Source organism: Hemitrygon akajei, chromosome 10 (assembly GCF_048418815.1).
Source record: "Hemitrygon akajei chromosome 10, sHemAka1.3, whole genome shotgun sequence".
NCBI lineage: Eukaryota > Metazoa > Chordata > Chondrichthyes > Myliobatiformes > Dasyatidae > Hemitrygon > Hemitrygon akajei.
The window spans coordinates 56,368,017-56,391,935 of record NC_133133.1 but is presented as its reverse complement, the minus strand read 5'-3'; the positions used below and the strand labels follow the sequence as shown (position 1 = coordinate 56,391,935).

The 23,919-nt window shown below is 40.5% G+C and overlaps 1 protein-coding gene across 4 annotated transcripts in view; it reads right to left on the bottom strand.

Moving 5' to 3' along the window:
- The window catches only part of sytl4 (synaptotagmin-like 4), a 73,110-nt gene extending 56,205 nt beyond the window's left edge, over window positions 1-16,905 (bottom strand). For 2 of the 4 annotated variants that reach the window (XM_073058345.1, XM_073058343.1), the window contains exon 1: window positions 16,735-16,905. The gene's annotated coding sequence lies outside the window, so the exon portion shown is untranslated. Of the gene's footprint in view, window positions 1-6,068; window positions 6,169-15,763; window positions 15,782-16,734 lie in introns of those variants that run through there. The other 2 variants (XM_073058344.1, XM_073058346.1) reach the window with 2 other exon arrangements.
- Window positions 16,906-23,919: the final 7,014 nt, after the last annotated feature.

Here is a 23,919-nt window from a genome sequence, read left to right as displayed (position 1 = left end):
CCAGCATCATTTCCAGCAGTTAATATCTACTCTCACCTCTCTTCTACTCTTTATATTTCTGAAGAAAGTTTTGATTCCATTTTTGATATTATTGGCTAGTTTACCTTTATATTTCATCTTTTCCCCTTTATGATTTTTTAGATAGATAGATAGATAGATAGATACTTTATTCATCCCCATGGGGAAATTCAACTTTTTTTTCCAATGTCCCATACACTTGCTGTAGTTGCCTTCTGTTGGTTTTTAAAAATTACCCAATCCTCTAACTTCCCACTAATTATTGGTCTATTATGTGCCCTCTCTTTTGCTTTTATGTTGGCTTTGACTTCCCTTGTCAATCACGGTTGTGTCATCCGACCTTTAGAATACTTACTCTTCTTTGGGATGTATTTATCTTGTGCTCTGAATTGTTCCCAGAAACCACAGCCATGCTGCTCTGCCGTCTTCCCTGCTAATACCCCCTTCCAATCAACTTTGGCCAGCTCCTCTCACATGTTTCTGTAATTCCCTTTCCTTCAGTGTAATACTGGTACATCTGACTTTAGCTTCTTCATCTCAAATTGCACGGTGAATTCTATCATATTATGATCACTGTTTCCTAATCATTCCTTTATCTTAAGCTCACAAATCAAATCTGGTTCATTACACCCAATCCAGAATTGTTGATCCCCTAGTGGGCTCAACCACAAGCTACTCTAAAAAGCCATCTTGGAGGCAGTCCACAAATTCTCTCTTTTGGGATCCAGAATCAAATTGATTTTCCCAATCTATTTGTGTATTGAAATCCCCATGAGTAATGTAACATTACCTTTTTGACATGCTTTTTCTATCACCCGCTGTAATTTGTAGACCACATCCTGGCTACTGTTCAGATACCTGTAAATAACTACCATCAGGGTCTTCCTACCCTTGCAGTTTCTTAACTCTACCCACAAGGATTCTACATCTTTCAATCCTACGTCACTTCTTTCTAAATATCTAATTTAATTTTTTTAACCAGCAGAGCCACTCCTCCTCCTTTGCCTATCTGCCTGTCCTTTCGATAGATTGTATATCCTTGGATATTAAGCTCCCAACTATAATCGTCTTTCAGCCATGACTCTGTGATACCTACAAAGTCATACCTGCCTATCTCTAATCGTGCTACAAGATCATCCACCATACTTCGTATACTGTGTGCTTTCAAATACATAAGTCCTGTATTTGTTACCCTTTTGAATTTTGTCCCCCTTTTACACCTGCAACCCATCCCACTGACTGCAATTTTGCCCCATCACCTGCCTGTCCTTCCTGGCAGTCTCACCTCTGCTTGTAAACCAACATCACTACCCTCAGCCCTTTCACTCCAGTTCTCATCCCCACCAATATCTCATGTGTAAATGAAATCAAATAAATAATACAAAAAGAGAGCAAAAAAATGAAATATATTAGTGAGGTCACATACGTGTGTTCATTGTCCATTCAGAAATCTGATGACAGAGGGAAAGAAGCTGTTCCTGAAACCTTGAGTGTGTTTTCAGGCTTCTGTACCTCCTCCTTGATGGCAGCAATGAGAAGAGGGTGTGTCCTGGGTGATGGGGTCCTTAACGATGGATGCCGCCTTTTTGAGGCATTGCCTTCTGAAGATGCCCTCGAAGCTTGTGAAGCTAGTGCCCATGATGAAGCTGGCTGAGTTTACAACTTTCTGCATCTTTTTTCTGATCCTGTGTAGTGGCCCCTCCATACCAGACTGCAAACCACCAGTTAAAATGCTCCCCGTGGTACATGTGTAGCAATTTACTAGAGTTTTTGGTGACATACCAAATCTCCTCCAACACTCAATGAAATAAAAGCTTCTTTGTAATAGTATCAATATTTTGGGCTCAATTTTTAAATTTATTACAAGGCATCTGCCTTTTTTGCTCCTATCATTTCTTAACATGTATCCTGGTTCCATTTCATTTAGAGCATATATGTCAAACTCAAGGCCCGCGGGCCAAATCCGGCCCGCGGTGGAATTATCTTTGGCCCGCGAGATAATATCTAATTACTATTAAAGCTGGCCCCAGTAATCGAAGCGCCTATGGTGTATGATATGGCTAATGCTGAGTTTATTCAGGTACCAGGTTTTCAGGGTTTTTAGTGTTTATTCGGCAGTCTTGCTCGGCAGTCTTCTTCATAAGAAACGGAATTTGTAAAGTGAAACACTTTGTAGTTATAGCAGAGACTGAGACACATGAGAACAGGCTGAAAAAACGGAGGCAACGAAAGCTGTGTTTGCACGCGTCCGACTGATCCGGCCCGCATGAAGCTGCATTTTGCTCAATCCGGCCCGTGACCTAAAATGAGTTTGACACCCCTGATTTACAGAAACAAAAGACTGTAGAAATTTAAGGCTTTCAAATTCCAATGTTCTGGGTTGCTGCCTTGGGAATGCTTCTGGGTTTAAAGTTGTCCCTTGTGTCTTAATGACTAGGAATGTTTTTGTTGTGTTTGGACCACAGCCTATATCAAGCACTGAGAAAAAATACTGGCAGAGAGACTTCCACCCTTCTTTTACACTAATGGAAGGAAATTCATTAGCTTCCTATAGAAAGTGCCACCTCACAGGTCACAGTATCTGAAGAAGGGTAGGCCTCTTGGAACTTAGGGGAGGAAAAATTTCTTCAGTTTTATAATTAATCATTTTTAGAACCGGAGATGGATGTATTTATATATTCAAGGAATCAAGTGATATGGAAGTTGTACAGGAAAATGGAGCTTAAATTAAGGCACAACATTGAATGAATGGCAGGTAGACATAAAGCAGTTTTCTCATGTTGCTATTTCTTATGTTCCTTTGTTTATATATTCGCCTAATAATCCATTTTGGATTCCACCCAAGGAATGTTTGTTCAGAACAAAGTTGCCTGAGTAGCGTATTGTACAAGCAGAATTTCCTTTGACAAGTTCTCATCTGTTTTGGCCAAATATTTCAGCACTTGAGTTATCTTGTTCTCCAGAGCTCCACAGTGTTTGGACATTTTGTATGCAATATCTGATCGATCATCAAAGTTTCTTTAACCCTCTCACTTACTTATTTTATTACTTTGTTTTGCCTCATCATTGTGAAGTTAACACGTGTTAAATTCCAGGTACTACTACTTCTTTACATATTAAATTATTTCCAACTCACTTTATGGATCTCAGACTGTAAAAGATGGATTTTAAAGATGTGGAGATGGAGTTAAAGTACATGCTAATCATGATTTAACAAGGTGGTAAAACAAGACTCAGAAAGACTCTATAATACATTTTACGAGGTTTCACGTGATTTTTGTCATTATCTTGATGCACAAGCTGCTGAAGCTGAACGAAATGCCACAGCACAAGCTGCAGCTGCTTTTCTAGACTTCCTGCTTAAGTTTAACGTGTAACAGGCAGATCCCTGTGGAAATTCAGTTCCCATAAATAATTGAGTCTCTTACAAAATCTTGTCATTGATCTTTTGGAAATGTAATTATACTATTCACTGAGCTCTATAATTATAGTATGATTCCCTAAGACATCCAAGAGACAGAACTAGTACCTATAGTGTATCTGTACTGTCATTTTTTTTCAAATAGGTACTTTGGTCAGCATCCAATCTGACAAGGCCATCAGTTACCTTGAATATCAGAGAACATAGATCAGTACAGCACAGAACAGGCCCTTCAGTCCATAACATTGTGCCAAAATAATTAAATTAGTAATCAAATGTCCAACTAAACTAATCCCTTCTGCCTACACAATGTCCCTACCCTCAATTTTCTGAACATTCATGTGCCTAAGAGCCTCTTGTACACCTCTGTCATATTTGTCTCCATCACCACTCTTGGCAGCAAATTTGAGGCACCTACCACCTCTAGAAAAATACTTTCCCTGCACATTTACGTTGAACTTGCTCCCTCTCACCTTAAATACTGTACCTGCCTTCTGGTAATAGACAAGGCTTTGTACGTTCTCCCTGTGACTGTGTGGGTTTCCTCCAGGTGCTCTGGTTTCCTCCCAGAGTCCAATGAAGTACAGGTTATTAGGCTAAGCAGTCATTGTAAATTGTCCTGTGATTGGGCTTGGGTTAAATAGGTGGGTTGCTCATTGGGCTGGTAGACCTGGTCCATGCTGTATCTCCAAATAAAGAAAAATTAATAATCCAGTTTCTCCATGCTTTCCTTATAGTAAACCTCTTCCACACCCTCTCCCAATTCTCCATCCACATCCTTCCAATAGCAACAACTGAATACAGAACTCCAATTGCAGCCTAACTAGTTTTGCAAAACTGTAGCACAACTTCACGGCTCCTGAACTCTATCAACCTGTGTAGCCACTTTCAGGGAGTTAATGGACTTGGACCCTACAATCTCTGTGCATATCAACACTGTAAAGGATCTTGGCATTAACAGTGTACTGCCTCTTCACATCTGATTTCCCAAAGTACAACGCTTCACATTTGGCTGGGTTGAGCTCCATCTGCTATTTCTCTGCCCATGTCTCCAACTGTACTATATCCCACTGTATACTTCTCTTGACTTCTATATTACCCACACCACCACCAATTTTCTTTCATCTGCAAACTTACTAACCTACCCTTGTACGTTTTCATCCAGATCATTTATAAATGTAACAACTAGCAGAGACCCCAGTTCACATCCCTGTGGAACACCACAAAATTGCAGACCTCCGGCCAGAATCAGCCCCCATCGACAACTACCCTTTGTCGTCTATGGACAAGCCAATTCTGAAACCAAACTGCAAATTCACAGTGGATCCCATGCATCATAATTTTTTGGATGAGCCTCCCAAGAAGGATCTTGGTAAACACGTTAGTAAAATCCACATAGAGAACAGACACAGCTCCACTTTCAACAATGACTCAATCAATTTAGTACCAGTTAACCTGTCCTGCACAAGGCTATGGTGATTGTTCTCAACCAGGCCCTGGTTTTTCAGATGTTCATAATCCCTACCTGTTATGTTTAGTAACTTCAAAACATTAATTCAAAGAATTAGTCCAAAAATACGGGTGTAACTTCATATTTTACATTTATACATATAACCCATAATGAATTGTTTATACATCAAGAATGCTTCTATACACACACACACACACACACACACACACACACACACACACACACACACACACACACACACACACACACACACACACACACACACACACACACACACACACACACACACACACACACACACACACACACACAACTAAAATATTATTGAAATACACAAAACTATCCTTCAAATTATCTTTGGGAATTTCCCTACCACTGAAGGAGACACCAGTCCATAGTCTCCAGGATTATCCCTCATTCCCTTCTTGAACAATGGGACAACATTAGCTACTCGCCAATCCTCTGGGACCTTGTCTGTGGCTAGTGAGAACTGGCAAGTAGCTGGTGGGAAATTTGCTACAATCCATCATCAGGGACTTTATTTGGAGAAGATCAAAGACACTAAACTGCGTAGTCAACCTGAACTATTATGCTTAAATTTGGACATGGCATTATATAGGTGGATTGTGGTAATCAACAAAAAAAATCATGATGCAAGTTGATGAAGGACTGATCAGGGTCAATGTGGACTGGACATTATGAGATTTGAGAAACTTGGGTACCACGTAGTGTAGCGGCTAGCAAGATGCTATTGCAGCTCAGGGCATTACAGTCCAATTCAGGCGCCATCTATAAAGAGTTTGAACGCTCCTCTGTGTGACCGCATGGATTTCCACCAGGTGCTCCAGTTTCGTCCCACATTCCAAAGATGTACCAGTTAGTAGGTTAATTGGTCATTATAAATTGCCCTGTGATGAGGCTAGTGTTAAATAGGTGAGCTGCTGGGTATGCAGCTCACTGGCTCACCCTGTGTATCTAGTGATAGATAGATAAACAAGGCTAATATTAATTGCAGTGATGAGATGAGATGGTAACACGTGACGCAATGGAGGCATTTAATGGAATTGACCGACTAGATTGGAAACGCTGCTTCCATCTTTTACGGAAATTTATAATCAAAGCCTTAACATGAATTGAGATAACGAAAAATAAACTTACCTACACAGGAATCTATAGATACAAGGTCAATTGAAAGGAAATGAATGATTACTTGAGAATTAAAGCATTAGTCCAAATAATCCAGCTCTGCCTGTTCCACCTGGAAGGCAAATCACAATAATGACTGTAACAGGCATTTATGGAGCTCCTTTAATGCAATAAGACAGATCCCTAAACTGCGATCTCACAATTACTGATCTGTATATTTCAGTGCAACATGTTAAATATCTACAAATAAAATAGGCAAGTTATACAACTAAACATCACAGATTTTATATGATGTGGGGGAGTGGGTTTAAGATAGAGAGAAAGAAAAAGATGGAGACAAAATCCGGTTGATATAGGATTAGTCTGCAATGGATGATGGATCCCAAGTTTTTCTGCTCTGTAATTACAATCCAGTTACTTAACTGAAATCTCACAAGGTATATTCTTAAACACAAATTCCTTTGCAAAATGATGCAGTGTCACTTGATGACCTTTTCATCTCAAGATGGATGTTTATATTATTGATTATCTCTACAATCAACTGGTCATACACTATGAAAATCTGAACAATGATATTAACGTGAGACTTCAACCTAGGAAGATCTGCCAGGCTTTCACTTGGCCTGAATAGGCCACTAAAATAAGAAACTTATTTTCAAACTATGTTGTTTGCTAGCTTTAGAAATAAAATATTCCTTGATCTTTATAAATCACTTGTTACTAATGAACACTGGAGCAGACCGCTACTGTTAAATGCCTTAATCCAAAATAACATCCTATGCAATCCCAAAATTGAGACTGGCTCAGCCAAAATAAAGAATGACTAGAATTAAATAAAAATTCTGGGTTTTTTTCCATTCTATTCTATCTAGTTCTACAGACACTCAATTCAATTTGAGCTCTCCGATATGCTCAATTTTTCAGGTATAAACTTGGGCAGAAAATAATAGTTTGTTGACTGTGAGAAGTTAGTTTTTTATGTGACGTATTTGAGGGCAAGTCCAAATTTAACCTCACCGCACATCCACAGGACAAGTGGCTGTCAAGACTGAAGACACACTAAATAACTCCAGCAACAATGAAAACAAATACAGATCTGCCCAGTATAATTCAGTCATCTCAGAACAGACTACATCTAGTACTGTAGGAGGCAATATATTTGCCAAAGAGTGATTGAACTAGAAAAATGACCTGAAGCACCCCATCCTTAGTGCCTGCCCTGCCTTTTAAGGGCATCTGAGTGTTATTTTCCTGCACCAACACAGACTCCCTGATTTACTCAATACACAGAAATCCATTGATCTCTGTTTTGGTAGAACACAACAAATGAGCTTCCACAACCTTCTGAGGTGGAGAGTTCCAAAGATTTTCACCCGTCTGAATGAAATAGATTTCTCATCAGCCAGTTCCAAGAAGCCTTCTCTTTATTCGGAGACTGAGACAAAGCTATACCTCTTTTCATATTTTTTAAGGTGTTGATGTGCTTTAGCATTACCTCAAACTTGTCAACTAAAATCAAAACAACCCATAGATATCAACAATGATGATAAAAGTACCTAACAAGACTCACAGGATTTAAAATATGAATGATAAGATTTATAACTGCTGTCTTTCCTTCCTTTGACGACAAGAGCCTTTACATTTCCTGTGTAGAGAGTTAAGTATGTCCTTAAACAGCCAACAGGCTGCTGTCAATTTATCAACAAATATGCTTTGAGGGAAGAAGGAACTCAGAACATTGTGTGTATCCATCACATAAAATCAACACTGTAAATACCTACAAATTAATTTGTCATGACTTACCATGTTGCCAAACAAAATATTTCTGCTGGCGTTATAATGTTCATGTAAACAAACTAAACTCAAAACTCAAATTAACTATTCTGACCTTTTTTGTGACTAAGTTAAGAATCTTTTTCTGTAGTTTCACTCCTAACTGCTTTGCCTGATGATTCTGAAATCTGAAGCCCTCCCTCCTGCACCGGCTCCTTGGCCGTGTATTGAACTGTGTATCTATTTCTCACCTCCACCTCACTAACACACGGCAAGGGTAGTAATCCTGAGATTACAACCATGCAAGTCCCATTTCCGAACTTTCTACCTTGCTCCCTGAAATCCGCTTGCAGGACCTCCAGGCTGCCTTGACTATATCATTGGTACCTCCAGACGTTCATACTCCTTTCTCAGAATTTTCTTTACCCACCGAGAGGCATCCTTGACCCTGGGAGGTAATAAGCCATTCTGGAGACTCAATTATAGCCACAGAAACTTCTACCTGTGCACCTTGCTATTGAGACGCAGGCACGGTGCCACTAACCAAGCTATTGCTGCTGGCTTTTGAAAGGGTATTTCCCCGCAAGAGTATCCAAAGAGGTATACCTGCTATTGAGGTGAATGGCGACAGAGGAATCCTGCACTGTCTGCTTAGTCCCCTTACTTTCCCTGCAGTTTGCTTCTGAGGTGTGACCACCTCACTAAAAACTCTCACCTACTATATCCTCAGCCTCCAGCTCCCTGACCTGATCTGTCAGGACCTACAGTGATGTACTTCCCACAGATGCAGTCATCAGGGAGGCCGTGAGATTCCCTGACCTCCCAACATTAACGATATTTACAAAAAGTGATGCCTCAAGGACATTCATCATCCAGGACATGCCCTCTTCTCATTACCACCATCACGGAGGAGCTACAGGAGCCTGAAGACCCACGCTCTACATTTTCAGAACAGCTCCATCCCCTCCGCCAATGGTCACTGAACCTATGAACACTCCCTCATTATTATGCTCTCTGCTTGCGTGATTGATTTTTATAGTCGTATGTTAACTTTTAGCAATTTACGTATTGCTAAACAACAATGTATTGCTGCGGCAAAACAACAAATTTCATGACATACATCAGTGATAATAAACCTGAGGCGGAATCTGAGCAGCATTCTACTTCCCTGAAGCCACTCTGTCACATTACATCAATCGTATAAATTTAGTTCTTATTTAGGTTATTTCGGCAATGAGCAGGAAGACAGGAAATCGCTTCTCAAGAATTGCTTGTCCTTATGAAGTGGAAGAGGAAGAGTTAAACTTGGGGTATCGAAAGCAAGGACACACTAGAGAAAAGTTAGATATTTGAATGGTTAGAAAACGGCTTTGTTTTTTTAACTGCTTGAATTTGTCGTTAACCTTTTAAGAGACTATAAAAAGGTGCTGAATGATTAAAATGGGATCATAGTAATCTAAACAGAAAAATGAACAAATAGAAGCCCAAAGAGCGGAAGTTATAAACAGTACCAGAATCATGGCCTTGCCCAACTTCATGTTGCCTTTTCAGCAAAAGCTCCAAGAAGTTGCATCAATGAGGTATAACCTGTTCTACCTCACCCGTCTCTTTACATTATGTAAAGATCTCAGACAGCCTGTCCCACCCCTTACATTATCATTGATACTCCATTCTAATTTAGTTATGCTCTACGTCCATGCTACCTCCTCCTTCTACCACCAACGGATACTTTACCGTACACAACAAATTCCTCCTTCCCCCACCCCCCACACCCCATCTGTAGGATGTGGAATGAAACCAGAGTCCCCAGGAAAAGCTTACACAAAGGGACAACTTGTGACAGAGATCAGCATTGAACCCAGATCACCGAAGCTGAAGGCAGTAGCAGAACCTGCTGCACCACTGCGGTGGACTTAGTTTCATCACTCTCAAGCCAAATGCGAAATTCTGTCACACTATGATCATTCTTCCCTCAAGATTTTTTTTTTAAACAGAGATCAATAAATAATTCTGCCTCATTACATCACCTGATCTAAAACTGTCTGTTTCCTGGTGGGTTCAAATAATTTTGATCGAAGAACAATTCTGTCAACTTATCTACAATTTGATTCTCCCTGCCTCTACTAATATCCCTTTATTTATCGCATTCCCTTCATTAGGAACCACCGTTATTTCTCAGTTGGGGGACTATTCAGCAGCTGGTGGTAGGGGCCCTGAGCAAACGCCTGTAGAGTTACCTCCTACTCTTCCAGTGCACTGAACAAAATGCAGCCCTCCCTCTGAAATGCACTCAGCTCTAGGACTGGATGCACCCCTTAGCTTTGATAGATTTAGGAACACTATGAGAAAACTATAGGAAGCAGAGTACAGGATCAGGATCGAGGACTGTGTTGAGTGTTTGAGGACTGTGTGGGAATAGCAGCCGATGTTTTGTGGTTGCACGGGAGATAAAAATCTCGGAATTTAGAGACAACATGGGAGACTCTGGTTCCTTGAGTTAAAAGGCACCATAGAAGGCACAGACCTATGAACATGTTGGTCAGGATGGGACACAAAGTGCACGTACAATCACAATGCAGATTTTTGTGGTTAGACTGCATCAACTAGTGCACATGCATGAGGGTTTACAAGTCTTTGCAGCAAAGTCTGCTCTCCAAGTCAGCTTGGGCCTCCTTGCCACGGGATCAATAGCTCATTTTGTCAAGCTTGTATGGTTGCTGGTGTACAATGGAACACCCCACAGTAAAAGAATTCATGCACAATTATCTTCCATACAAGTCATCCATAACCCAAGTGAAACTGCCTAAGAGACTACACCCATTAATGTTTACTACTGCTTGCTTTTCCTAATCTCTGGCAAGTCTTATTTTACTTCCTGATCTTCTGACCCAAGATCCTTTCTCAGTACAGGTTGAGTACCCCGTATCCAAAACTCTAAAATCTGAAAACCCACGGAATTTTTTGTGCACTGACATGACGTCACAAATGGAAAATTCCACAAGGCACTGGGATGGTTCCCAGGCAATGCACAAGTCTCTGCACGCTAGATGTTGTGACCTCCATATGTAATGGACAGAAGTTAATGAAAATTTGAAAAATGCTGCATAAAGCAAAAAATGAAGATCTTGATTGTGTATTGAAAGAGTGGATTCATCAGCATCAGAGCGAACGTATGCTGCTTAATGGAATGCTGATCATGAAACAAGCAAAGATCTATCACGATGAACTGGAAATCGAAGGTAACCGTGAATATTCAGCAGGCTGGTTGCAGAAATTTAATAAAAGGCATGGCATTAAATTTTTAAAGATTTAAATTTTTTTAGGGTAAAGCAGCTGCTGATCACGAAGCAGCAGAGAAATTCACTGATGAATTTGCAAAGATTGTCACTGATGAAAATCTTACAACAGAACAGTCTACAATGCTGTTTCTTTTATATCTTACATGAAACCCTAAAAAAATTCAAACACAGTGTCCTGTAACCTTTTAGTTGAAACACAGCATGGTAAGTGGAGACTGAAAGCCTGCCGTTTGTTGTTGTTCAACAGCTGATTCAGGTATTCTCTCCTGGTGCTGCTGTGCTGCTTCTTACCCTGTGCACATTACACTTCCATTATATTACTGGTATGTAATACCTTTTACTGTTAAGTACGTATGTGTGATGAACAAGTGTAGGACAAAGACCGCTTACTGGTAGCACATAAATTCAGTTGGAAATGATGGTGATCCCAAGCTATCTCATTATATATTCCAAAATCAGATATCCGGCCTCGAGCATTTTTAGATAAGGGGTACTCAACTTGTACTATATTAATGGCATCCCTTATTCTTATTATCAGTTCCCACCCAACCCCCTTGTTTTTTATTCCATTCTGCCTGTATTTTAAAAAGTTAAATACCCTGGAATATTCAAATGCATGCCTTGGTCCCCTTGTATTTACATATTAATGATTATTGAATCAACTCATTTATCTCTGAGCCAGCAATTGATTTATGTTATTACTATTACCTCAGGAATTCGGACACAGAGCCATTAACTGTACCATTTTTCACCCTCACCCACCTTATCGTATTTGCTGTTAGCTGCACTTTCAACATTTGTTTACTGTTACACAAACCACACTACTAACATTTGACTAACATTCCTCCTACAACTTCCTCTTAGCTGCATTGCCACTCTCCACTCTTTAAGTATTTAGCTCAAGGTCTTAACTTCAGTGCTATTTACACAACTTAGCCAAAATGCAACAGCTCACATAAATAACAGCTTTAAAAAGGTGAACACATTTTTAAATAATACAAGTAGACAATCTGAAGTAACAGATGTCTGTATTTATCTATCAGCCTAAAGGTTCGGGTGATGTTCATAAACTGCTGGAACAGAACCCCTCAGATTATCTTTTCTGACATGTTGGAAATACAGTTCTTTAAAAGTCCTGTTACAGATGTACTCCATAACTATTGATATTGGGGAAATGGTTCAAATTAAGCCCTCTAGACAAGATAAAAACTTTCTTGACAAATAACATTGTTAGCTGGAACATCTGGACAAAATCACAGTAGTACACCACAAGAACAAGTTATTTGATCCACACTATTATATTTTACTTATCCAGTCAGCTTCATCCGAATCCTCTGTTTATTTATGCAAATTTTTTGCAAATTTCCCTTTTTATTAAATAATAGAATGTAGAAGAGTACAATACCACACAGGAAAAGGCCCTTTGTCCCACAATGCTGAATTAAACTAATTACTTCTGCCTGCACCTAGATAGATAGATAGATAGATAGATAGATAGATAGATACTTTATTCATCCCCATGGGGAAATTCAACTTTTTTCCAATGTCCCATACACTTGTTGTAGCAAAACTAATTACATACAATACTTAACTCAGTAAAAAAAAATATGATATGCATCTAAATCACCATCTCAAAAAGCATTAATAATAGCTTTAAAAAGTTCTTAAGTCCTGGCGGTAGAATTGTAAAGCCTAATGGCATTGGGGAGTATTGACCTCTTCATCCTGTCTGAGGAGCATTGCATCGATAGTAACCTGTCGCTGAAACTGCTTCTCTGTCTCTGGATGGTGCTATGTAGAGGATGTTCAGAGTTTTCCATAATTGACCGTAGCCTACTCAGCGCCCTTCGCTCAGCTACCGATGTTAAACTCTCCAGTACTTTGCCCACGACAGAGCCCGCCTTCCTTACCAGCTTATTAAGACGTGAGGCGTCCCTCTTCTTAATGCTTCCTCCCCAACACGCCACCACAAAGAAGAGGACGCTCTCCACAACTGACCATATTCCTCCATTCCCTGTAGATTTGTGTGTCTAAAGGTGTCTTAAACACCATAATGGTTCTTGTTACCACCTCTCCCCCGGGCACCTACTGTCTTTGTAAAAGAAAACTTGCCCTGTACATCATCTTTCACCTTACCTCTTCTTACTTTAAATGCATGCTGTCTAGTACTCATAGTACTTATCACTAGTTTTATAAACGCTGAATACAAAAGAGAATAAGATTCTATCCTAATCATAGGGATTGATTGGCAAATTTATATCAGTTGATATTTGTTTTCATGATTTATGCAATGGTTGGAACTCTAAATCTATATTACATTCTTGTAATTGATTTACATGAATCCAGACTGTTATGGTTTAGAATTCTGACCTCACTGACACAAGGTGGTTGTGGTGGTTGGGAATCATGGCTTCTACGCTCTGAAAGAAAAGTATGAAAGTAATAATGTTAACCGATGGTCATCCGAGTCTCCAATGCCCAGGATCACAAAAAGCTGCAGAGGGTTGTAGACTCAGCCAGTTCCATGACAAGCACAACGCTCCCCACCATTGAGGATACCTTCAAGCAGTTGTGCCTCACGAAGACTGCACTTCAAAAAGGCAGCATCTGTCATTGAGGACTCTCACCACCCGAGACATGTTCTCTTCAGCATTACCACCATCAGGGAGCAGGTATACAGAAGCACTTCAAAAAGGCAGCATCTGTCATTGAGGACTCTCACCACCCGAGACATGTTCTCTTCAGCATTACCACCATCAGGGAGCCTGAAGGTCCACAGTCAAGAACAGCTTTTCCCCCCTCTGCCTTCAACTTTCTGATAAGTTCATGAACGCTACCTCATTATCTGTCTTTGGCACTCTCATTTAATCTTGTAACTTATAGTAAGTTACATTTGGGCTGCCACAACACAAACTTTACTAGATATGCCAGTGATAATAGACCTGATTCTCACTCGGTATGGCCGATGCAGAAACAAAGTTGCTCACATAGGTTTCATGAATGTTTAGGTATCTTTGTGCATTGAAATCTGCACCCAAGATCAATTCCAATGCAATTCTAAACAACATAACTTTCAGATTATGTGAAAGCAAAGAACACAATTAGCTAAATTGTTTGTTACACTCACTAATAGTCTATTAGTCCTGAAGCAGAGAAATAAAAACATGTAATTGTATAGAATGTTTCTGGACTTGGAGAATTCCAAACTGTTTCAAAGTCATTGCAATTATTTCTGTATACAGTAACTCATTAACCACGACAGTCAATCAGAACACTGCAAGGTCAAGCAAGCAGTATGTGATGAAACAAGTTAATATTGCTGAGACACTTCTGTGAATTTTAAAGGACGCTTCTAAAATCCAAAATTAAGCACTAGGTTTTTATTGTCCTCTGGACGGAGAGACAAAATGAGAATTTTCAAAATTATGGAAGGTAAATGTAAAGAAACAATTTATGCACATCCTAGTAGAAAAAAAATAAGATTTTGACAAATTGGAAAAATAAATATAATTTCTTACATGAACAATGGTGTGAATGAAGAGCATGTGGCCACATAGAGTGAATGGATCAAACAGTACTGATATGCTAGGGGATGGTTGGTGCTGGAATAAGGGAAAGGCCACACAGAAATGTGGGGAGGGTTGAATAGTATAGGTATAAAGGTAGGAAGCTTGCGTGGAGTTTAAACACTTTCATGGGTCAGTTTTAGAGAATGGGCTGAAATACAAATGCCATGTAATTGATATACAGATTAGCATTAAAAATATAATGAAACTGTGTTTCTTAAATCTGAAACCAGTTCTGGCATTCAGTTGAAGGGATACAGCCTTATTTTCTATTGTATTTTTGCATCGTCAAGTCCTTTCAACAAGTTGGCACTGGCTGATGTGACGTATTTTTTCTTGTACCTGCCAAACCAACCATTGTGATGAATGCAGGATTTTAGCCAAGGTTGCAGTATTGCTAACGATAAATTAAACAAGAGAGATTCCCGAAGGGAAGGAGCAAAGTGTCTGTGAGGTTAAAAACAAAAGTTCGAAGTAGAAATTGCAAGTTGAAATGAACTTGAAGGGGCAGCTGAGAGTCTATATTTTATTCTCTGCATGTTGAAAATTGAAACAAGGAGGTGTCACAGAACATGTGAAGGCATTGGTTAATTCACATTAAGCCTTGGCAAGGGTGTGATGAATATTATCAGAATGATAGAAATTACATAATAATACAAAGACAAAACAGATTTGGGTATAGTATACATTTCTCACTTCTCAATAAGAAATTCAGTAAATGGATGGTTTCAAGAAATAGCTTGTTAAAGACAGTAGATTAAGAAAGTTTGAGCCCAGTCAGTTAATTAGCAAGTAAGAGAAAAGTACAATTGTTAGAAAAACTATGCAATCATTACAATTAATGGACATAAATTATATTAGATGTGCACTGGTTCACTTTAACAGCTATTGTGAAATAAAACCACTAAGAGGATTAAACCAAATTAGAGTTAAGATTAGAACTAGTAACTCCAATATAAACATTAGTATTGGCATCACAAGCCAAATTATCCCCTTTAATTCTAACAGATTTTAGTATTCTCACATAATTTGGAGCAAATTTTAACTGGCTGGAGTTCAAAATGCAAACCTGTTTTATAAGGCATCAGGATGGTTAGCACAACAAAGAACTCTTTCCTAAAATGCAAGTTGAAATACATTGATGAATTAGTTAAAAGTTACTTGTATTATTTATATCAAATGAATATTTGTTAACTTGGCAAAACACCAAGGCACATCTTTTCCAAAGTTCATTTATTTTGCCCCATTCTAAAGTAATTCAAATGTTCAACTGTCCAGTAAACTTCATTTTTTTTTTAACCTGGCACAACAAAATCTGTTAAACTATATGGTGTATTATGATTAAAAATGTAAATAAATTTTTCCATCATCTCACCTATAATAGCTGAGTAAAATTTTATATATACTTATTTTTGCAAGCAACGGCCTTCAATTCCCGTGCTTTGTCATTTGTACGAAAGCGATTTCAGTCTTTAAAAACTGGCAATTCTTCCTGCTTATGCTTTACAAACGCCTTATGAATGTTTTCAGACATTACCTAACACAGGTAAGCACACGTATCTCCCGGTGAAAGTTACAACATACACTCCGTCACTTTCAGAGTATATCAGTAAGGCGGCAAGATGCATTCTTGAAAATACGATCACTGTTTTCGATGCTACATAAATAAATTTACCCATTAGAATAAAATGTAGGTAAACTGGGCGGTTTTGACTCCCACTGATGTATCTTGGAAATTGCAAGTCCGTACATCAAATTGTTAATATCACAGCATAGCATTGAGTAATCTCAGAGCCGGGATGTAGAAGTGATGAAGGTGACCGGCGTGAACCTCACACTGAACTCACGGGGATGGTGAAAAATAACAATCCACAAGCCCTCTACTTCGGAAGGATTATCATTAATCCACATTGTCCACTTTACATCCGTTTCAGCCACTGTCCAGACTAAATTAATCATAGTACCGTCTGCATCGGAAGAGGATCTCACCCGCGACAAGTAGTTATGATTGCACAATTCCTCAGTTTAAATTTCACTTACTTTGAAACATAGGGTGCACCCGAACTCCTCTCCAAAGAAGATCTAATCCTTTCTGCTCAGATTTCTGACTTTCTTCCGCTGCTTCCGGAAGCGAATCTTGGAAAACTTTTTTATATGTAAGGCTGAGCAAAGCCAAGCAGCCACTCGGGGGCGAAAGTTGCTCCAAATCCACTCCAGTGGAACCAACTCCTCCCACCGAGCCGGCTGAGGTGAGACATCCTTGGCTTCATTCGCCAGCTTGCTCTGTAACCGAGAGAGACGTCACGGAGCCGGCTCTGCCTCTCGCTGAGCAGTTGGCGAGAAATAACCTGTTGCCTACATGTCTCTGATCGTGGTGGGATTTTTTTCACTCCTGATTTTGGTTTGCACAGTCATCTTTTCACCATCTTGTGTCTTGTTTCAAACCACGTTGTTTATGTAGTGGTATCCGCACCCAGATTTAGGAGTAAGTGGCGGTGGGTTCGAATCCCGGCGGTTCCATCCATCGAGTTTGCTACTCTGCTCGGCCTCGGAAAACAGGCGAACACTAAAGCCGCCTGATGCACAAGGCGCGGGGAGAAACCAATCTTACCTTTACTTTTACCTCTACTTTTACCTCAAGCTATTTGCCTGAGATGCTGCTGAAAGCAAGTTAATTTTATCGTACCTGTATCTCACCAGATCTGTAATTCACGATACGAGTGCACTTGATAATCTTGATTTTTGTTGCCGTGAGGTGAAAATCCTGGCGGCAGATGTGAATCCTGATCGAGGCACGAGTGTGAACACCGCTTGAGGAGCGAGTGCCGGGAGTAGCAAATGTCAAACTGGCCCATCCAGAGACAGGCATCCGGAACAAAAAAAACCCTACCTGCTGCATCTCGATGCAGGGCCTCCACCTGAAACATCCTATTCCCTTCACAGACGCTGGTCAATGGCTGGGATCCTTCAGCAGATTTTGTTTTGATCGAAAAATTGCTAACTGGCAGGAAGTGTTACCGGCTGGTTGGGGGAAGCATCAGTTCTCAGTCACATCCTCACCTCCGAATATCAGGCCTTCGTCTCCCAGACAGCTATGGACCTCATAACTCTTCCCTCCAGAGCTTCATTCATGGTACAGGCAGTCCCCTGATTATGAAGGAGTTCTGTTCTTGCAAATGTTTGTAACCTGAACTGTTTGTAGAGTGGAAATGGACAAAAACAGCAATGGGAAGAATCGCAGCAAAAGCTAGGTGAGCAGACGCGGGCAGAGTGGCCACAAGGCAGCCTCAGCGACTGAGTCTTCTCAGTGCTCTCTGCTCTACCCAGCTCCTCGCAAACCCCAGTTGTTGCAACAGCGTGTGTGGGGAAATTGTGGAAAGGAGACACACAGAAATGCCCCGTTCACACCTGACAGAAAATAACCTGCAAACCTTGCAGCAGCCGGCAAATGCATCCCCATACAGACCCATGGCTTAATCCACTAATTCCAGTTGAAAACATCAGACCATAAGGCACAGGAGCAGAATTAGGCCACTCAGCCCATCGAGTCTACTCCGTCATTCCATCATGGTTGATTTATCATCCCTTTCAACCCTATATTCTCCTGTCTTCTCTCCATACCCTTTGATGCCTGACGAACCAAGAACTCTGCTTTAAATAGACAAAATGCCTTGGCTTCAACAGTTGTCGGTGGCAATGAATTCCAGATTCACCACCAGCTGGCTAAAGGAATTCCTTCTCATCTCTGTTCAAAATAGGCTTCCTTCTATTTAGAGGGGAGCCCTCTGGTCCTCTACTCACCCACTATAGGAAACATTTTCTCCACATCCGTTCTGTCTAGGCCTTCCAATGTTCAATAGGATTTTTTGAGATCTCCCCTCATTCTTCTAAACTCCAATGAATACAGGCATAAAGCCATCGAACGCTCATATGTTAACCCTTTTGTTCCTGGAATCTTTCTTGTGAACCTGTTCTGTACAGTCTCCAATGCCAGCAGATCTTTTTATAGATAAGAGGCCCAAAACTATTCATAATACTCCAAGTGTGATCTGACCAATATAAAGCCTCAGCATCACATCTTTTCTCTTATATTCTAGTCCTCTTGAAATGACTGCTAACATTGTATTTGTCTTCCTCAGCACTGACTCATCCTGCAAGTTATCCTTCAGAAAATCCTGCACAAGAAATTCCAAGTCTCTTTGCATCTCTGATTTTTGAATACTCTCGCTGTTCAGAAAATTGTCCACGCCATTGTTCCTTCCACCAAAGTGCATGACCATACAGTTCCCTACACTATATTCCACCTGTCATTTTGCCCATTCTCCCTATCTGTCCAAGTCCTTCTAGACTCCCTGCTTCCTCAACACTATCTAGCCCTCCACCAATCTTTGTATTATCTGCAAACTTGGCCACAAAACCATCAATTCTGCCATCAAAATCAGGAAACGCAACAGAACAAATATGAACCCCTATGGAACACCACTAGTCACCAGAGGCCAATCAGAATAGGCTCCCTTTATTTTCACTCTTTGTGTCCTGCCAATAAGTCAATCTATCCATGCTAATATCTTTCCTGTAATACCATGGGCTCCTGTTAAGCAGCCTCATGTGCAGCGCCTTGTCAAAGGCCTTCAGAAAGTCAAAGTAAATGACATTTACTGACTCTCCTTTGTCTATTCTGTTGTGATTTCTGCAATCCCAGGCAAGATTTCCCCTTAAGGAAGCCATGCTGAATTTGACCTACCTTATCATGCACCTCCAAGTATCCCAAAACCTCAACCTTAATAATGGACTCCAGCATCTTCCCAACCACTGAAGTTAGGCTAACTGACCAATCATTTCCTTTCTTCTGCCTCCCTCCCTTTTTGAAAAGTGGAGTGACATTTGCAATTTTCTAGTCCTCCAGAACCATTCAGAATCTAGTGATTCTTGAAAGATCTAATGCCTCTATAATCTCTTCAGCCACCTCTCTAAGGACTCTGTGGTGTAGTCCATCTAGTCCAAGTGACTTATCTACCTTCAGACATTTCAGCTTCCCAAGCACTCCTCCTTAGTAATAGCAACTCCACTCACTTTTGCCCCTTGACACTCGAGTTTCTAGCATACTGCTAATGTCACCTGCCATTTCTTTGTTGCCTATTACTGCCTCTCCAGTGTAATTTTCCAGCAGTGCAATATCCGCTCTAGACTCTCCTTTACTCCTTATATATCCGAAAACACTTTTGATATCCTCAATGGCATTATTGGCTAGCTTACATCTTTTCTCATGGTATTTTTTTTTTTAGTTGCCTTCTGTTGGTCTTTAAGAGCTCCCAATCCTCTTAACTTCCCACAAATTTTTGCTATATTATGTGCCCTCTCTTACTTCCCTTGTCAGCATGGTTGCCTAATCTTCTCTTTAGAATTTTTCATCTTTGTGAGGTATTTATCCTGCACCTTCTGAATTGCCCACAGAAATTCCAGACATTCCTGTTCTGCCATCATCCCTTTTGGCCAGCTCCTCTCTCGTACCTCTGTAATTCCCTTTACTTTGCTGTTAATACTGCTACATCTGACTTTACCTCTCCCTCTCAAACTGCAGGGTGAATTCTATCAGATTATGATCACTGTCTCCCAAGGATTCCTTTACTTTAAGCTCCTATTTAAGTCTGGATCATTACGCAGCAATAGTCTTTCCCCTAATGGGCCGGACCACAAGCTGCTCTACAGACCTAGCTTGTAGGCATCCAACAAATTCACTCCCTTGAGATTCAGCACCAGCCTGATTTTCCCAATCTACCCCCACCCCTTGCCTCTTCTATTTCCCATTGAAATTTATATCGCACATCCTGGCTACTGTTCAGAGGCCTGTAAATAACTCTCATCAGGCTCTTCTTACCCTTGCCATTTCTTAACTCTACCCACAAGGATTCTACATCTTCTGATCCTATGTCACTTTTTCTAAGGATAAGGTTTCATTTCTAACCAACAGAGTTACCCCACCCCTCTGCTTGCCTGTCTGTCCTTTTGATACAATGTGTATCCTTGGATGTTAAGCTCCCAACTATGATCCTTCAGCTATGCTTCAGCGATGGCCACATCATACCTGCCAAACTCTAACTGCGCTAGAAGATCACCTACCTTATTCCATATACTGTGTGCATTCAAATATACCATCTTCAGTCCTGTATTCATCACCCTTTTCAATTTTGCTCCCATATTACACTTTGCCTCATTGCACTGACTGCAATTTTACCCTGACCTTCCTCACAGTCTCTCTACACACTGCATCAACTCATATGCCAACTGCCCCATCCTCACTCCGGTTCCCACTCCCCTGCCAACTTAATTTAAACCCTCCCCAACAGTTCTAGCAAACATGCCCACAAAAATATGGGCCCCCTTCACATTCAGGTGTAACCCATCCTTTTTGAACAGGTCTTACCTTCCCCGGAAGAGATTCAAATGATTCAGAGCTCTCAAACACTGCCACAGGCTCCACTTCCTCAGCCACTCATTCATCTGTACTATCATCCTATTCCTGCCCTGACTAGCACGTGGTACTAGGAGTAATCCAGAGATTACTACCTTGGAGGTTCTGATCCTCATCCTCTTCCCTAACTCCTTATACTCACTGCACAGGACCTCGTTCCCTTTGCTACCTATGTCGCTGGTGCCAAAGCGTATCGTGGCATAAAACATGATCCACAGGGCCACACTGACCAACTCTAAATCGCTTGATTCACTTCACACTCACCTGCAAAGCTCTGCTGTAAAGTTGGGGAAGCTCAACGTTACAAAAAGATAGTTAAAAATTCACAGATAATTTTTTTGTAAAGATGAGATTTGTAAGTCAGGGCTTTTGTAGCCTGGGGACTGCCTGGAGATTCCCAGTCTTGCAAAGCCTGCCTCCACCTCCTGGCCAAAATCCTCAAACCATGCTCATTGGTTAGCTTTCTGTTACCCTGTTAAATTTACTGTTTCCTTGCTTGATTTAATCTTTTCTACCCTGCTGTCACTTCTACATTGCCCTTACTTTCACAAGGTCCAGTTCTGACTCTTCTTTTCCCTTTCTGCATCTCTCCACCTCCATCTGTGAGGAAAGGCTCGTGACAAACATCCATTATAAGGTCACAGGTTACCAATAGCTAACTTGACTGTACTAGTTCCTAACCTGTCTCCTTTCATTCTCCCAGTTCCTCTGTCTCAAATGATTTGCTCTGATGTGACTTTCTGAATTTCCTCCTCCCTCCTGAAACACAGCTTCCCCTCTACCGCAGATGACAGAGCCCTTGACCGTTTGCTGAACATTTGCTCTTATCCCCTCTCTTCTGGGACACAGTAAGGATAGAATTCCTTGTCGTCATCTTCCATTCACAAGCTTCCATATTTACTGAATCATCCTTTGCAAATTCCATTGATCTAAACAAGATTCCAGCACCAAATATATCTTCCCCTCCCTGCTCTCTTTAACATTTTGAAAGAATTCCCTTCATAACTTCCAGATCTCCTAATCAATCCCATTCAACCATTCCTCTTCTGGCATCATTTTCCCCACCTCCTTTTACCTCTCCTACCTACCAAGGACCCAAACAACCCTTCTAAATAAAGCAGTGATTTACTTGTACTTCTTGCTATCTGGGGTACTATGGATGGGAAAGGCAGTTTCCCAGAGCAAATAGCTTTCACCACATTGCGTCCAGGTACAATCATCTGGTCTGACACCAGTAGAGAAGTGGTTATTGGTGAACTCTCAGTCCCCAGGGAAGCCCATGAGTGCAAGTTAACCAAGTATGCAGAATTAAGATCAGGAGTGCAGAGACAGAGGGTGGAAGGTCTCATGGATCCATTCGAAGTAGGGTGCTGTGGCTTTATTGCGTTCACTTTCCAGAAGTGGCTGCGTGACCTTGGCTTTACTAGAAGAGAGATCAAGTCAACCAGCAGGGCTGTAGCTGAGGCAGCAGAGGCAGGATCATCACGGGTGTGTACTAAGTACGTCCAGAGGGGCAGATAGTCGGACAGTGTATCCATCTTTTGTAAACTCTTCAGTAGTTGCATAGATACCTGAAGAGTAGACTATCTGTTGGATGGAAGCGACCAACAACTCTGATAGAGGCAGATGCCAAGTTGTTAAGCTCATCAGTGGGAGGTGGTACTTTAGCGCTGCTGGCCCACCACCTCGAGGGAGTCTTGATCATAAGCGGGCCAAAACTCCTGAGGACAGGTGGCAGATCAACTGATGATCCCACTGATGATAGCGCAGGACAGTTAACATCTTAGTCCACGTATATTTTCAATTCAAATTCAATAGTTTTTTTTTCATTTTGCTACTTTATTAATTGTTCACTATTACTTTCAAACTACTATTAAGCTATGTCAATAATTTGCAACTTGTTAAGTTAGTTTTTTAATGAAAGGAAGCACCAGATAATGGTACCTTTTTTTAAAAAAAGGTATGAACTGAATAATTTTTACCAATTTTCTGATAAAACATGCCTGACTAAATGACATTGAAAGTAGCAGATTATCCTCAAATATCTTCCTGAAAAAGTGATAAAGGTACCAATTTCAAACTATCTCCATTTCTGCAGAGAATACATTTACAAGATATTATCTATTTAGCAGTTTAATCCAACGCATCACTGACACCAAGACATGTATACAGAAAGGTGCCAGAAAAGGGCCAGTAACATGAAAGATCCCACCCACCCTGCTTGTGAACTGTTTGTCCCACTCCCTTCAGGAAAGAGGCCAGGAAACCGGACTCAAAAGTAGCCCAAGCAGTAAGACTGATTAGCACCTCCACATGCCCAATATTATTTCCCTAATGTACAGACACTCCTGTGTCTAGTGTCACTTTATGGACACACAATCAATCTATATATAAGCTTTCTTACATATTTATATTTATTGTATTTTTAAAATTATTATGGTGTTCTTTATCTTACTTCCTTTTTTTTGCGCTGCATCTGGTACAGAGTAACATTTTTTTGTTTTCCTTTACACTTGTGTACTAGAAATTACATTAAACAATCTTGAATCTTAATATTTTTTTAAAATTTCCTACCCTGAATCCAGAATATAGTTTGCAAGGTGAAGAATAAAGTTAACTTATTATTTTCTTGATCCCGTTGAGCTGAATTATAAAAGCACTAGCTGGATGCCTCTAGTTACATGGTGCATAGGTAATGAAACCCTGCATTAATGTACAAACGTTAATGTCTCGGAGAATTAAGCCAATAATAT